The sequence below is a fragment of the Pelodiscus sinensis genome, chromosome 24 (genome assembly GCF_052426305.1).
Source record: "Pelodiscus sinensis isolate ZL-2025 chromosome 24, ASM5242630v1, whole genome shotgun sequence".
Classification (NCBI taxonomy): Eukaryota; Metazoa; Chordata; order Testudines; family Trionychidae; genus Pelodiscus; species Pelodiscus sinensis.
Window position 1 is genome coordinate 22,492,884 of NC_143075.1, and position 16,317 is coordinate 22,509,200.

General features: G+C 58.6%; 1 protein-coding gene across 1 annotated transcript in view; it reads right to left on the reverse strand.

The window, feature by feature from the left end:
• ALPL (alkaline phosphatase, biomineralization associated) overlaps positions 1 to 16,081 on the reverse strand; it is a 51,703-nt gene extending 35,622 nt beyond the window's left edge. The window contains exon 1 of the mRNA XM_075906828.2: positions 15,942 to 16,081. The gene's annotated coding sequence lies outside the window, so the exon portion shown is untranslated. The remainder of the gene's footprint in view (positions 1 to 15,941) is intronic.
• Positions 16,082 to 16,317: the final 236 nt, after the last annotated feature.

Here is a 16,317-nt window from a genome sequence, read left to right on the forward strand (position 1 = left end):
TTCAAACTAGTAAGAGAAAGTTGTTCTTCACAAAGCAAAGAGTCAACCTGTGGAACTCCTTGCTGCAGTAGGCTGTGAAGGCTAGAACTAGAACAGAGTTTAAAGGGAAGTGAGATCAAGTCATGGAGGCTGGGTCCATGGAGTGGTATTAGCCAGGGGGTAGGAGTGGTGTCCCTGCCCAAGGTTTGTGGAAGGCTGGAGAGGGATGGCACGAGTCAAATGGCTTGGTCACTGTTTTCGGTCCATCCCCTCCAGGGTCCCTAGGGTTGGCCGCTGTCGGCAGACAGGCTACTGGGCTAGATGGACCTTTGGTCTGACCCAGGACGGCCATTCTAAGCTCAGGGCTCAGGGTCGGGGGTCTCAGTAGACCACCTTGATTTTCATGCACACCTGCTCCTGGGTGGCCAGGCTGGCAGCTATCCTGCCCTAGACGGCCACTTTCCTGTGCCTAGTGCAGAGATCGTGGACGAGGTCCACGATGTCCGCACTTGACCAGGCGGATGCCCTGCCTCTTGCGGTCCCGGGCAAGCTCCCGGGAGCCGCCAGCCTGGTCCTGGGAAGAGGGGGAGGGCTGGGGGGAATCAGGTGGGTGGCTCGATCCGTGCCAGGTCTGCTGGCTGGGTGCTGGCAGGCTTGCACCTGGCACGGGCACCGTAGCCAGCCCGGGCCCCTTTAAGGGGTCCAGGGCCAGGAGGGGGGCAGTAGAGTTTCCCTGGTGTTGGCCAGAGTGGCCACCAGGGAAACCTGGGGAGGGCTAGCCTCCCACTAGCTCAAATTAAGGGGCTACACACCCCTCAATTCGAACTAGCTAGTTCGAACTAGGCTTAATCCTCATGGAATGAGGTTTACCTAGTTCAAACTAAGCGCTCCGTTAGTTCGAATTAAATTCGAACTAGCGGAGCGCTAGTGTAGCGCCTATGAAAGTTAGTTCGAACTAACTTTGTAGTGTAGACATACCCTTAGAGACGAACCGATTCATTTGGGTGGAAGTGTCTGTGGGCTGGAGCCCACTTCGTTAGCAACTTCGTCAGTGCCAGCCCACAGACGCTTCCACCCCAATGAATCGGTTTGTCTCCAAGGTGCCACCAGGCTCCCCTTGCCTATGCTGGACCAGCCTGGCATGGCTCCCCCGCGAGACTTGGGGGACTCAGGGCAGGGAGACTTCCCCATCACCTGCTGTCTGTGCGCCGTGTTCGCCAGATGTGCTCTAGCGGGCCACGAGCCGGTCGCCCGCATGCCGTGTTCACCAGATGTGCTCTAGCGCGGCCACAAGCCTGAGGCAGCATCACTTGGTGACATGCTCTGGGGATGTCCAGGAAGTCAGACCAGACTCAATGGGCCCCTCTGGGCCCAAACTTTGGATGCAGGAGCCAGTTCTGTCCATGGATATGCAGGGGCCAAAGCCCCTGTGGGAATCCTGCGAGCAACATCTCACACTCCAGCTCCCTGAACCCAGGGGTTCTCAAACGCTGTGATACCGTGACCCTGCTCCAAGTTGCTCATGAGCCCCTGGGGGGTCGGGACCCAGTTTGAGAAACACGGCCTTAACGGTTACCCACCAGCTCTGTGATTCTTGGGGAACCAGAACATGGTCACCTGTCAGCCTTGTGCTCTTGGGGAGCCAGGGAGTGACATTCATGGAAAACCATCCCCCTCCCGCAGGCCTCTGCTAGAATCAGACAAAGCAATGAAAGGCCGGGGAAGACACACCTAAACTGCCTCAGACAAGGGTGATACAATTAAGGAAACACCCCAGCCTCATTTGCATTAAAGATGGAACAGAAGGACATCTCATTAGCATACAGAATGGAGAGCAGCTCTTCCAAGGCAGGAACCGCAGTGAACTATGGGACACTGAAAGCAGAGAAGCACTGCCTGATGGGAAATCCCTGCTCCAGATGCTAATGAACCCAAGCCTGCTCACACCCAAATGAGTCATTATCAGACCAATTCTAGTAATGATCCTATTGACATCTAAAATACTGAAACTGCCTAGCTGCATTCAAGGAACATCCCCCATAACCAGGGGTGATCAGTCTCTATTGTCGCTCCTCTTTCTCTTTGAACTATCCCTATAAATATGCCTCTCTTTACCCAAGAAAAACTGTTCTGATAGCCATGCAGTTTAAACCCAGGTGTGTCTAGACTGCATTCCTCTTCTGTAAAAGGGATGCAAATTAGACATATCGCAATTGCAAATGAAGCAGGGATTTAAATCCCCCCCCACTTCATTTGCATAAAAATGGCTGCCGCTTTTTTCCGAATAGTGATAGAAATGTAGCTGTGTTAGTCTGGGGTAGTTGAAGCAAAATGCAGGACAATGTAGCACTTTAAAGACTAACAAGATGGTTTATTAAATGAGCTTTCGTGGGCCAGACCCACTTCCTCAGAAAAAAGCACCATTCTAGATGCCGATCTTTCGGAAAATAAAGTCTTTTCCGGAAGATCCCTTATCCCTCAATTTTCCTCATTTTAAGAGGGATAAGGGACACAGCCCATCAGCTCCATTGAGGCTTCTTCATCTCTTGTCTGATCGTGCTGGGGGCTCTGCTCTGCTTTTCCTCTGCCCTCTGGACCCCCGGCTACCATCATCATCTGGGATCCCTGATCAGTGCAAGCTCCGTGGAGTGGTGAGGTGTCTCTCTTGCTCTCTCTCCCATCAACGATCTCTAAGCATAGCCTCCTGACCCTGCCCTATGTAAACTGTTATATGGTTACCTAACATTTGTAATCAGTTAGGATTTAGATTTAATATTGTAACTGTTTGATATCTATTCACTACTCAGAACTAAATCACTTTCATTGTTAAGCTGGTTGCTTCTCTCTTTCTTTCTCTTTTGCTCACTCTTCCTTAAGGGGGGGTGTTTCGGCTTCCCCATTCGCTCTGCAACAACGCTTCTTGTACCCAAGCTAAAGATCCCTGTAGTGCCTCAAATCCTGTGGGGTTTGCTCATCGTGTGGTTTACCAGTGAATGACTGTGGTGTGAAAGTGGGTACAGGGGGTGCTGAACCAGGGGGCTTATGAGGATGGCAGCTTAAAGGGATGTTTAATCCAGCCCACGGAGTCCAAAGGCACATGAGGGTGCAGCGTGGCATTGTGGTCAAACCCAGCCAGCTGAGTCCAGGGACATATGAGGGGTCAGCTTGTGAGTGCTGAGTACCCAGTCCTCTCAGACGTGCTCTATTAGTGGGTGTGAGTGTCTGTGTGCATTGCCAAGGTGGCAAGAACCCCTCTGAGGAGCCTAGTTCCTGCAGGAGAGCTCCAGCGGGAGGGGGAATTGGCAGCAGGGAGAATTCAGCTCCATATGAGAGCACAAGGAAGCATAAACAGCATTCGGATAGAATGGTTAACCTTCCCTCAGTTCCATAAGAGTGACCCTGATAAATGAGCATACCCCAGAGTACTGGGCAAATCTGGTAACATAACCCAAGACCAGCACCTGCACCCCAACCTGCTGCCCCTGCCTGGTGAAAGGGAGGGAGGACGGGGAGAGCAGGGGTGGGGCCTGAGGAAAGGTGCAAAGGAGGCGGGGCCAGGGTACTTGGGTCTGAGGTCAACCTCAGCTTGCACTTCAACGCAAAAAGCGATCTCGTGCTTAAAATGGTTGGAGACCCCGGCCTAGTGCCACCGGCCCCCAGGCGCTGGGCAGAGGACGGGCTGGAGCAAGCTCAGGCGGGGGAGCCTGCTGCAGCCCGGAGCCACCCAGCACCGTGCACCACAGGGGCCTGATTCTGCTGGTTTGTTCCCAGGGGGCACGGCCACGAACAAAGTCACCACCGCTCCCTGTAACCAGGGCCCACCCACAACATTGACACCTGAGGCGGGGAGCAAACATGACGCCCCCGTCCCGCCTCACTTGGGCCAAAACTGGGAAAGGTCCAATTCTGCCTCCTTCCCGTTCTCCGCTCGTGGGCCTGCTCCGCTACCTACATCTGCGCCAGCAGCAGACCATTTTCTACATTCGGGGTCCTAGGGGCGCCCCCCCCCCCCACAGTCTGGCACCTGAGGCAGCTGCCTCAGTTCGCCTCATAGTAGGCCCAGCCCTGCATGAAACCTGCAAACAGCCCCTCACGAGGGAACCACCCTGCCTGAGCCGTGGCCCAGGGCATCCCTTTCCGCAACAAACCAGCCGCCGGCAGGACCCCTCCCGCACCGCAGCCCCTCTTCCCCGCAGCAGGGCAGCCCAGTCCTGCTCAGCACTGGTCTGCCCGGGAAGCTGTGCCCAATGCCATAGCCCGAGAGCAGGCACAGGCACAGGCCCTGGCCCGTCAGCGCAGGCAGCCAAGGACTGACGTCTCAACCCAGCCAGCGGCTCTCCAGCAACCGGCAGCAGCGCCCAGGCACCTCAGCTGCAAGCCTCCTGCACCCTGGCTGACAGAATTGCTCCCCGCACCCCCCGGGCACCAAGCACGCACATTGGGCAGGGACACCCTGTCACCCCTGAGTCTGGGCACTGCCGCTGGACAAGCGAGCAGGAAGGATGACCACCAAGATCACTCACCTGGGGCCTTAGGAAGCCATAAACTCAGGCCTTACGCACACAAGACAATGGATGTGCCCCCCCAGGCTGCGTCTAAAGGAGGGGGGGACCCAAACGCACACCTCCAGCGCAGGGGACTCCTGGTGCTGCTAGAGGTTTCGGGGAAATCAGCACAGCCCAGGCGGAAGGAGCCAGCACTGTGCCACAGTCGCGCAAAGGACCGATATCCTGGGGGGGGGGGGGGGTTAAGAGGAGCAGACGTGGGGGGTGACTAAGCCCTCGCCAGGCTTCAGCTGGCGGCCGTGCCCAGTTGCGGGCACCAAGCTTTGGGAACGCCGTGGACAAACGGGCACGAGGCCAGGGGAGCGCGGCGGAAGGGACCCAAGCTACAAGAACTGGACACGTTTACGTGGCAACAAGACTACTCCGGGGCATCGGCTACATTTTCAAACACGATGGGCTGTTTAGGGACGGAGAACGATCGGGCTTCACGCCGCTGAAGGCGGGACGAGCAATGGGTTTGGTCTGCGGCCAGGAAGCAAGGTTAGCAGTGAGGGAAACCCGGGCAGCAGTCAGTGTCGAATCCGCCTCCAGAGCTTTGAGAGGGGCTGGGGAATCACCACGATGCGGGGGGGGGGGGGGGGGGGGGGGGGGTTGAGGACAGGTTGGACAAAACCCCGATCAGGGACAGTCTAGCTGTACCTGGTCATGCCTCAGTGCAGGGGATGGACAGTGGCTCAGCATCCCTCAGAGCCCTGCATTTCTAGGCCTATGCAAAAAAAGTGGCACCTGCCTAAGATGCATTGGTTCAACTAGCTCAGTGGTCTCCAACCTTTTTATACCCAAGATCACTTTTTAAATGACAGACCAAGCCAAGATCTACCGCCCCGCCCCTTCCTTGAAGCCCCGCCCTCTCTATTCTCCTCCTCTCCATCACTTGCTATCCCCAATCCTTATACTGCTACTTAAAAAAAACAAAATTCCCACCATTCCTCGCAGCTACTCACCTGTGCTGTTGCTCAGTGAGTAGCTGCTCCTCAAATGAGGAAATCTAATGTAAATGTCCTGTGCAGGCGCGCAGTTCAGAGAGGGCTCAAGAGCTACTCTTAGAGCCTCCGAGATCTACTGGTTGGTGACCACGGAACTAGCTTAACGTTCAAGCCCCCATCTCACCTGAATGAAGCAAGTTGCTCTCTGGCCGCAGTTTACCCAAAACAGATTCCCAATCCGCTTGCGCCAACATGGGCTGGAGGGGGGCTACAGTTTTACTAGGCTGGCAGAAATCCACCTCTGAAGTGACAGACATAAGTTCCGCAGGAAACCAGCCGAGTTTATGACCCCAGCTTCGGAGCAAGTGCTGGAATTCTGGTCTGAAAAGGCAACGCCGGAGCCCCAACTCAAGAGGACAGAAGCGCCCCGAGGAAGAGCTCGGGCCTGCCTAGGAGGGCCTGGCGAGGTGCCTGCGTTAGCGCGAGGAGGCATTAGGCACTGACACACTTTACAGTCAGTGACCAAACCCAGGGAGGAACCAGCAACCTGCCCTCTGTGCCGGAAGGAACCAGGCAGCTTGCGCCAATGGCATTAAGCAAGGGGTGATGTCAGGGGAGCTTCATTTACATACGAAGCAGCTGGAGGACAGGAAGTGGACAGGAAGGAAAGTTCATGCCACTCGCAGGAAGGTCGATGAACTTTGGCAAAGAGAAGCCAGCGCTGGGCTGCATTACTGGGGACGACACAAGGTAGAAGCTCCTGCACATCTGCAGCATGGGGCCCTCCACAGCACCGAGACGCCCGCTCAGGCGAGGACCGGCTCTTGCTGGCATGGACTCTGGCTCACGTAACCCCCCCTTTGCCCCTTATTCTTGGTACCACCCGCCTCCCCCCCAGACAACTGTTTAATAAACTTGCTGCTGTGACTGCAACGCGAGTGTGTGTCAAAGCCTGTTCCATTAACAAGCTGGCATTACACTCTTCCACGGGCAGTGACCTTGGCTTAGGGGAGAGGCCGATGCAGGGACCTGAGCTCAGCTCATCTGCAAGGCAAGGCTTGGACCGGCAGAGCGCGGCAGCGCCGCCTGGCCAGACCTGACTCAGTTTCCCCATCAGCAAGTCTCTCCTGTGCAGAGGGGGAGGGGCGACACTCACTCCCACTTTGAGCCCTCAGCAGATGGGCACAAGGCAGATGGCTTGGGGTGAGGGGGTGGGGATTTGGAACTGGGAGGGTGTGGGCGTCACTCTGCAAAGATAACCAAGGCTGGCTGAGGCAGGGCCTGTCCTGTTTGCACAGGGGCCCCTGGGCTACATCTACACTGCCGCCTTCTTCCGCAAAAGCTTCCGCAAACGAAGTGCGGAGGAGAATATCACCAGGCTTCATCTGCATCATTAGCCTTTTTGAGCAAGAGGCTTTTGCACAAAAAGGAGCTCTACAGACAGCTCCTTTTTGCACAAAAGCCTCTCTTGTGCAAGAGCCATTTTTCTTCCTCATTTTTTCAGAAGAACGGCTCTTGCACAAGAGGGGTTTTGTGCAAAAAGGAGTCGTCTACACAGATCCTTTTTGCGCATAAGCCTCTTGCACAAAAATGGTTGCTAATTCATTATGCAAATGAAGTACAGCAATCACGAATGATGGGAGTGGCGCACGACTCCGCAGGGGACCAGCGCTAACAAGGTCAAATCAGCCAGGGTGGGTGTGGCCCATCCCCCCCAGGAGTGAAGATGGGGAGGAGAAAGGGTTACACTGGAACACCCTCCCCCCCCCGGCCCGTGCTGTGTTTGCTGCACGGTGGCTCTTGGGGGCGGACACGACACGCAGGCCTGCTCTCCAGAATGCCCTCCACCCAGGAGCACTTCCCCAGTGTCGCCCAGCACAGGAGACAGCACAATTGGGGGCAGGTCTCCGGCCAGGCCAGAGTCCCAGCGGGTCCCTTCAGGGCTGCCTTCCAGGAGCTGCTGGGGTACACGGTGTCCACGCTGGACTTGGCGGGGCACTGGGCCGGCTGGGGGCCCGTGCTGGCGCGGAGCCCTGCAGTGAGCTGAGCCGCTCTGGGGGGCTGGGGAGACACGTCTGTCCTTCTGGGATCCTCCCAGCAGGGGCTGCTCCCTCGGGGCGCACTTCGGACCTTCATCCCAGGCGCAGCGGGGCGGGAGCGCGGGGCAGGGAAGGCTGGAGCCAGGAGATTTACAAGAGGCTGGTAAACACAGCGCAGGGGCTTTGGCACCCGTAAGACTGGGCATTTCCACCCTGGCCACTAGCCCCTAGGGATGGGGTGGGGTGGTGGCTGCACGGGTGACATGGCTGGAATTCCCCTGTGTGCCAAGGTGGCAGCTCAAGGAAATGCAAACTCCCTTCCAGGAGGGCAAACTTCCCGGGGAAGCAGACTGGGTTTACTCACCAGCCGTTTCCAATTCGTGCATGCTGCCTCGGGGACCTTTGCCTAAGAACCCAGGAATCCCTGGGTCAGCCAAGAGGAAGTCTAACGCCCAGCACGTGCATGCACACCCCCACCCCCACCCCCACCCCGCCCTGCTAATTAAGTGCTTCCGTTTCGGCCCCACCCACACTGTCTCCCACCCCAAGTTTCCCCAAGCGCGGAGTCACCAGGAATGCTCCATGACAGCAGCAGTCAGGCTGGGCCCTCCCCAATTCGCTCTCTTCCACCGGCAGCACAGGGAAAGCTGGTCTCCCGCTGGCCCCGCACAGGGCCCTGTACCCCCCCTTCAAGAGATAGATCAGCTGTGAACCCAGCTTGGCCCCCTCCTGCATTTGGGAGGGGGTGGGGCGAGGTGCGGCAGGCGGCTGGCAATTAAGGCTGAAGCTCGGGTTGGATAGTGAGGCTGCGCGTGTCACCTCCTGGGGGGGCATCGTCAGAGGGGAAGAGGACAGGGGGAGGGGGAAGCTGGAAAGGGTGGAAGGAATCGACAGACCCCTGCTCTAGCAGCCTCCCCCCCCCCCCCCCCCACCATGCTTCAGGTAGTTGGAGTCAGGGCCAGCTAGGGGCATCTGATCTGACTCCCCCTGCAATTACCTGGGATGGTTTTTAAACAGGTCAATGGCCACAGTCGACAGAACAAGAGCAGCGTCCAGCAGAGGGGCCCTGCACTCGAGCATTCGGCCCTGCACGACCGGCGGGGCAGCCCTGCAAGGTGGCTCCTCACGCTAGAGGCTGGAGCCGCCTGAAGCAGGCCCACGGCTCTGAACAGGGAAAGGCACAAGGCCCTTTGGGGTTGACACGAGCCAGGTTCCGAGAAGCCGCCAGTGCCTCCGTGGGGCCAACCTCGCCAGCTGGGGCCTTTTCTTAAGGCTCCAGCTCCTGGTGGCAGAGGTCACACGTGCCCCAAGAGACACGGGCGCGAGTCTCAGGCCCGTGCCATCAACCACGAGTAGCAGAGCACACGCAGGCAGGGGCTAGCCAGGCGGAGAACAGCTCGGCGCAATTGGCTGCAGCTCCAGTCACGCCGGCGGGAGGGAAGTTGGCACAAGTGCGCAGTACAGGAGCACGACCACCCCGGCATGGAAGGCGGACAGATGCGTAACGGGGCCAGGACGGGCAGGTCTACCCAGAGTCCCTTCCTTACAAGCCACCCAAACCCTCAGGCATGTGCTTTGAACCCACGCTCCTTGCACGGCTGAATGAGGGCTACAGACCAGTGTCTCATTAAAACCTGCGAAGTGGGGCTTTGCCCACGAATGCTTATGCTCCAAAACATGTTAGTCTGTAAGGGTATGTCCAGACAACATGCCTCTATCGGCAGAGGCATGTAAAATAGGCTTCCCGACATAGTCAATGAAGTGGGGATTTAAATATCCCCGGCTTCATTAAAATAAAAGTGGCTGCCACGTTGTGCCAGCTTAGCCGATCGTTGGCACAGCACAGCAGTCAAGACGCAGATTGGTCGACAGGGGAAGCCTTTGTCGACTGCTCCCTTCTATCTCGTGAAACGAGGTTTACAGGAGCGGTCGACAAAGGCTTCCCCTGTCGACCGATACGCATCTTGACTGCCGCACTGTGCCAACAATCAGCTGAGCCAGCACAGCACAGCAGTCATTTTTATTTTAATGAAGCCAGGGATATTTAAATCCCCACTTCATTGACTATAAAGGGAAGCCAATTTTCTATGCCTGTCGGCAGAGGCACATAGTCTGGACGTACCCCAAGGTGCCACAGGACTCCTTGTCACCCATCCAGCCTGACTCATGACCGGCCAGAGAATGCCACGCCAGAGTAGAGTCCTAGGATTACCAGGGAGCCCCTGAAGGTGGAAGAGGAGGTGAACCCCAGGTTCTTGGGATTAGGAGCTTTACCCACCGGCCCCCCAAGCAGCAGCTGGAAGAATTGTCACTGTGTGGTGAAGTTAAGCTTGAAAACTCCCCCACTTTGTCCCTCCCTTCCCCCGCAAAAGCAGCTTAGATACCGGAAACTCAGTAAAGACACCCCCCTCCACAAACACTGATAATCTCCTAGACGCACAGAACACTAGAACTGGAAGGGACCTGCAGAGGCCATCAAGTCCAATCCCTGCCCTCACGGCAGGACCAGGCACCATCTAAATCATCTCTGAAAGATGTCTTAATCTGCTCTTAAATATCTGCAGTCACGGAGATCACACACAGACACTTTATTCCAGGGTTTAGCCACCCTGACAGGTAGGAAGTGTTTTCTTCTTTTCCAACCTAAACCTCCCTCGATGCAATTTAATCCCATGGCCTCTGATGATAGGACAAGCAGCAAAGAAGGACAGTTGTTCCCTCTCCTCGCAACACCCTTTTAGATACTTGAAAACCGCTACTCAGTCTTTTTTCTAAGCTAAGCAAGTCCAGTTCTTTCAGTCTTCCCTCCTAGCTCATGTTCTCTAGACCTTTCATCATTCTTGTTGCTCTTCTCTGGACCTTCTCCAACTTCTCCATATCTTTCTTGAAATGTGGTGCCCCAAAATGGACAATACTACGATTGAGGCCTAACCAGCATAGAGTGGAAGAATGACTTCTTGTGTCTTGCACACAACACTCCTGTTAATGCCTCCCAGAATCATGTTTGGGTTTTTTTTTTGCAACCGTGTCACACTGTTCACTCATATTTAGCTTGTGGTCCACTATGACCCCTAGATCCCTTTCTGCAGAACTCCTTCCCAGACAGTCACTTCCCATTCTGTGAGAGCAAGGAACAATCAATTTCTCTAAGTGGAGCACTTTGCATTTGTCTTTATTAAACTTCATCCTATTTGCCTCAGACCATTTCTCCAGTTTGTCCAGATCATCTTGAATTCTTTCAAAGCACTTGCAACCTCTCCTAGCTTGGAATCATCTGCAAACTTAATAAGCGTACTCTCTATGCTAATAGCTAAACCACTGAAGATCATGAATAGAACTGGTTCTAAAACAGACCCCTGCAGAGCCCCACTTGTTACGCCCTTCTAGCAAGATTGTGAAGTGTTAATAACTACTCTGAGAACGGTTATCCAGCCATTTATATACCCACCTTATAGCAGCCCCATCTAAGTTGTATTCCTCTAGTTTATTGGTAAGAAGATCATGCAAGACTGTATCAAATGCTTTACTAGAAACAACTGTACCACCTCCACCACTTCTCCCTTATCCACAAGGCTTGTTATCTTATCAGATTGCTTTGACAGGGTTTGTTCTAAATCATACAGATCCATGCTGGCTGTTACCTGTCACCTTATTTTCTTCCAGATGTTTGCAGATGATTTCCTTAATTACTTGCTCCGTTATCTTCCCTGGCACAGAAGTTAAACTGACTGGTCTGTAGTTTCCTGGGTTGTTCTTATTTCCCTTTTTAGAGACAGGCGCTAGATTTGCCCTTGTCCAGTCTTCTGGACTCTCTCCCAACGTCCACGACTTACCAAAGATGACAGCTAAAGGCTCATGGGGGCAGATTAAGTGACCTGCAATTTCCCAACACTTGGGCAACGCTGCCACCCCAGAACCTCCGGCAGCGGTTGTGGTTTTCACATCCTTGTTTAAGAACAGATTTCTCCCCCGCCAGAGTATGAAATCCTACCCAGCCAAGGCCTGGCCCAGGGTTTCGGACGTAGGTGACCTCACTGGGCAAGTGATTTTTCTAGAGCGTTTCACTCTCTCCCTTGCAATCAGCGTCCTCTCTGGGGTTCACCTGAACACGCGGCAGCACACCGGTTGGAGCCGCACCAGACTCACACCGCTTGTGTGTTTAGACAGCCTCACAACCACGGACTGACTGCACAGGGCAGTGGGTGAACTCACAGCTTGGGGACACTAGCCCCCACAGCCCACTCCCTCCCCCAAGGCCTCACCCACTGGAGCCTAGCTCCCGCCTAATGTGGCCACTGCTAGCCCCTACCCAGCTCCCCCCAGCCATGACACTGGCTCTTGCCTCAGGCTAGCACCCCCAGCCTCAGTGCATGGCCTGTCAGCCTGATCCGCCGGGCGGCGCGACCCAGCCCCAGACATGGGAGGGGGCCTGGACTCGAGCAGCAACGGGCAGAGCAAGCCCTTCCCCCGCCCAAGAGAGCGACTCCCTACACAGAGCGGGCAGCCCCCGGCTGGGGCTGGTCTCACCGGAGCAGCCGCAAGCGGAGCCCAGCTGCCAGCCTGGGGTCCCCTTGCCAGGGGCAGGGAGGAGCTGGGGACTGCTCCAGCCTGGGCCCTCGTGGCACGACAGCCTCCAGCAGCTACAGCTGCCTGGACAGTGACTCGGTGGGTCGCTCTCCCCCCCCCCCCCCCCGGCCAGTGGCAGCTTCAGAAGGGAGGCCACAGAGACTCTTCCTCCTCCCCAGGGCCTGGCCCACAAGCAAGAGGCCCAGAAACTGCTCCCGAGGGCACCGTGCTGCACCCCCCCCCGGCCATGCCAGGCAGGCGACTGGAGAAGCGCTCACGGCGCTGCCAGCATCCCCTGCCCACCCCTGGGAAGCTGGCTGGGGCTCAGCGCCAGCAAGGCACAAGCAGAGGGGGACCCGAATTTCCCCTATGGGGCTGTGGTGGTCCCGGCCCAGGCCTGGCGTGCAGGGCAGCACGGCCAGAGGGGATGGAAAGCCCCCATCGGTCACACATGCAGGGCCTCAGGGTGGAGTCAGACGTTGAGTGCCCCCCCCAGCAGGGCTGCTCCGCAGTTCAGCTCTGCCTCTCGCTGTGCCCCCCCCAGTCCAGCAGCTCCCCCCTGCACACCAACTCCAGCAAGTTACTGAGATGCCCCCCTGTGCTCGGGGCAGGGCAGCCCGCTCCCTCACCAGTAGGAGACCCCCTGAGCCAGGTGCCCAGTCTCCGATGCAGGGCGCCACGCAGGCTGGGGGGTGGGCTACAGCCTTTCCTGCCACATGCTGACCTGGCGTAACAGCGAAGAGGAGATTGCACCAGAGGCTGCGCCTCAGCAACGCTAAAGCAACAGGAAACCCAGCAGCCAGCCCAGGAATCCACCTGCAAAGCCTTTCCCTCTGCCCACCCCTAGCCACAGACCCATCTCATCCAGGCCCGGCTCCACAGCCGCCCACAACCACGCTCGGGCCGCTCAGGGACACCCACTGCCTCTCTCCCTCCCTCAGGGGCCCCACCAGCCTCCCCCTTGGGCCCTGGAGGAAGAGCAGAGCCATGCTCAGGGCAGCAGCCGCTCCCAGGCCGCAGAAGTGGATCCAAACTGCACTGCTCAGGCGCACACAGCTCCTCCTGATGCCGCCAGGGGCACCATGCCAGCTGTCCGCGGATGCCATCGGCAGCAGAAAGCTGGCTCCTTCCTAGCAGGGTTTCTCTAGCAATGGGGCAGGGGGGAGGGGGCAGAAACACCAAGTTATAAAGGACTCTTGAAAAGACGCCAGCCGGCGAGGGATACAGCAGGCACAGAAACAAAACATTCTGAGACACAATGACACTCCCTGCCCTGCATAATCAGGCATCGGATTGTTGCTTCTCAAAGGGGAGGGCAGAGTCTCTCTAACTCAATAAGCCCCCACAGGGGCTCACAGGAGCCCAGCAGCCGTCTCCTGCCATGGGGGCCCAAGGCTCCCCAGGAGTTCTCACACCAGGCTAAGGGGACTCAGCAGGGCTGAGGCAGGACTGGAAGGGGGGGCTGCGGCTCCAGAACCGAGAGCTATGGCGGAATGGGGAGGCCAGCTGGTGCTGGGCTGGAGAAGAGACGTCTCGCAGGCCGACACCGCAGCCGCACTGGGAGCCCACGGAAGGCAGCCTGAGGGCACAGAACTGCTGCGAGGGCAGAGCACTCCGGACCTGCTTTGCGCCTGCTCGCTGACCTGGAGCCGGGGGGGCACGGCCGCCTTCTGGCCCCAGGAGGCTCCAACTGGCGCTTGGCAGAAACGCCCCCAGGGCAGGGGGCAAGTCAGGGCAGGGCATTTTGAGAAGCCAGCTCCTCCCGTTCCCACTCTTCACATGCATTGATTGTCCAAGCATGTGGCCCTGCAGCCTCACGGGGAGTCAGTCCCCATGTTGCCTGCCCACAGGACAGTGCAGAGGAACCCCCACCCCCACCTCGCAGCATCGGCCCAGGGGGAATAACCCAGCCTGCCCCAGGCAAAGGCACGAGCGAGGGGATGCCTGGAGCAGATCAGCGCGCTCGGCTGGTTCTGCCGATGGGCATTGCTCCCAGCCCCGCTCAGTTCACTGAGGGCAACGGCCTCCCAGCTCAGAACCAGGCCCCCACTGCCCCAGCCTGTGAGCAAAAGGCCCTTCCCAGGGGAAGGGGCACAGCCAGGCACATGGCCCGTACGTCCCTGGCTGGCTGCCGGGAACCACACTGCTGCCACCAGTAACTTCGGTGCAGGAACCTTCTCAGCCCCTGTTCATAGCCTAGCACCGCCGGGTCCTGCCACCCCACTGGTACCCAGCCTGGCTGGGAACCACCTTCGTCTCCAGGGCCAGGCTTGGCGCTACCTGCCACATGACCCGGGACAAACTTGTGGCCACTTCACCTCACATGCAGCTCATGGTACAGACCAGCCAGCCCCAACACTGGCCAAAAGCCAGCTGGGGTCTGTTTGGAACAGGGCTGGCTGCCACAGGAGACCCTGGAGCCGGTAGGGGGCCCAGGAATGGCCCTTGGTCTCAGAGTTGCAGGACTAGCGTAACCAAGCCGCTCTCCCGGACTAACGGAGTCCTGCTCGCTGCGTGTGCATCCCTAGAACGCACGGGGTGCCGACTGATCCGTGCAACGCTGTGATTGGATGCACAGGGAGCGTATGGCTCACACACCCCTCACGTCCCATGCCCTTGCTTTACGTGCCTGTCACTTGGTAGCAAGGGAAAAGCTACGTGGACAAAAACCTGCAGAATCTGGCAGCGCCACACATGGGCCACGCAACGGACTGTCTCATGGGCCATGCAGAGCCCGCTGGGCCGCAGGCTGGCGAGCTCTGCCCGGCTCCATCAGAGGCTTTGTGCTGAGAGGGGCGAGGCCGGCCCTTGGTGGCAACAGGTTTACGATGGGCTGCAGCGTTGCCTCTGAATGGCTCTGTCTGGGAATCCCAGTAGGCGTGGGAATGTCCTGTGAGTCATGTGCAGAGGGAGGGAGACTTCACCCCAGCTGCCTGGCAGGGTGCATTTCCCTGCCATCCGCACACGGAGGCTCAGTGCCGCATGGAGCAGGGACCGCTGTGCGCTGGCCGGTCCAAGATACGGGAGTCTGGCCTCAGAGGAGCAGGGCTCTAAGAGCAGCAGGTGCAGCCGCGTTCATCTGTAACTTTAAAAACGAGGGGCCCTATGGCACCTTAGAGACTGATTGACCCAGGAGCTTTGGTGGGCAAACCCAGTGTCTCAGATGGGCTGGAGCGGAACGGAACCGAGACACACAGCAGCCCAAGTACCTGTAGGGCTGTTAAGGAGGCCAAGTGGCCTGGGAGGGTCCCATTGGATATGAAGAGTCCTTAGTGCTCCATTGCCCGTCTGCATCCTGCTGGGCCCAGAGGACCTGGGTTCCCAGAGACACCGCCCCGCATGGGCCTCGAAACAAACTCCCCCCGTCCAGCTCTGTGGGGCTGGTACCAACCTGCCCCTGCCCAGACAGCGAGAACGCCAAGGGGCACCAGCAGGGGAGGAGAGGCGGGCACTAGGGCTGGCGAGCACGGCCCCTGCCCGCGGGGGATGTTTTGCAGCCTAGGACACCCTGCGGGGGCAGCTCCGGGCTTTCGGGGAGCCCCCTGCGAGCCCAGCAGCACCCGGCTCCTGCCCCGGGAGCTCTGCGGGAAGCACGTGCCGGGCCAGGACCCCCCCCCCCCCCCAGAACTAACCGAGTCCAGCGCGCAACTTCCCCGCAGCCTGGCCCGCCGGGAACCGGCCCAGGCACCCCCGGGCAGCCCGGCGCCGCAGCAACCCGCCCGCAGCTGCACCACCCCAGCCCGGCAGCGGAGCCCCGCACGTGGGGCAGGCAGCGCCGCTACCGCCCAGCCCCGGGCATGGCCCCGGGTCCCCCCAACCTCCTCCAGCCCCCAGCAGGCTCGCGCCCCGCCCCGCCCCGCACCTACCTACGGAGGCTCCGGGTCCCGCTGCCCGTGGGCGCCGCGCACTGAGTCGGGAGCCGGCTCCCGGGCGGCTCTTTAAAGCCGGGGAGACGCGCCGCCCCTCCACCCCCCGCCCGCACAGCGCGCTGCTGCCCCCTGCCGGGCCTGGCGGGGCGGGCTCCCGGGGGCAGGCAGCCGCCCTCGCCACTGGGAGGGGCCGCACGCCCCCCCTCAGCAGCGGGGGGCAGGCGGGGCGGCCTCCAGTGCAGTGACTTGGCTGCAGATGGGGAAAGGGCCTCTGCTCCCCGCCCCCCTCCTTGGGGCCCCTTGAGCCCTGCGCTCCCCCGTGGCTCTGCGGCCTGAATGCCAGGGTTCTGCCAGGGACCCAGTTCCCATGCCA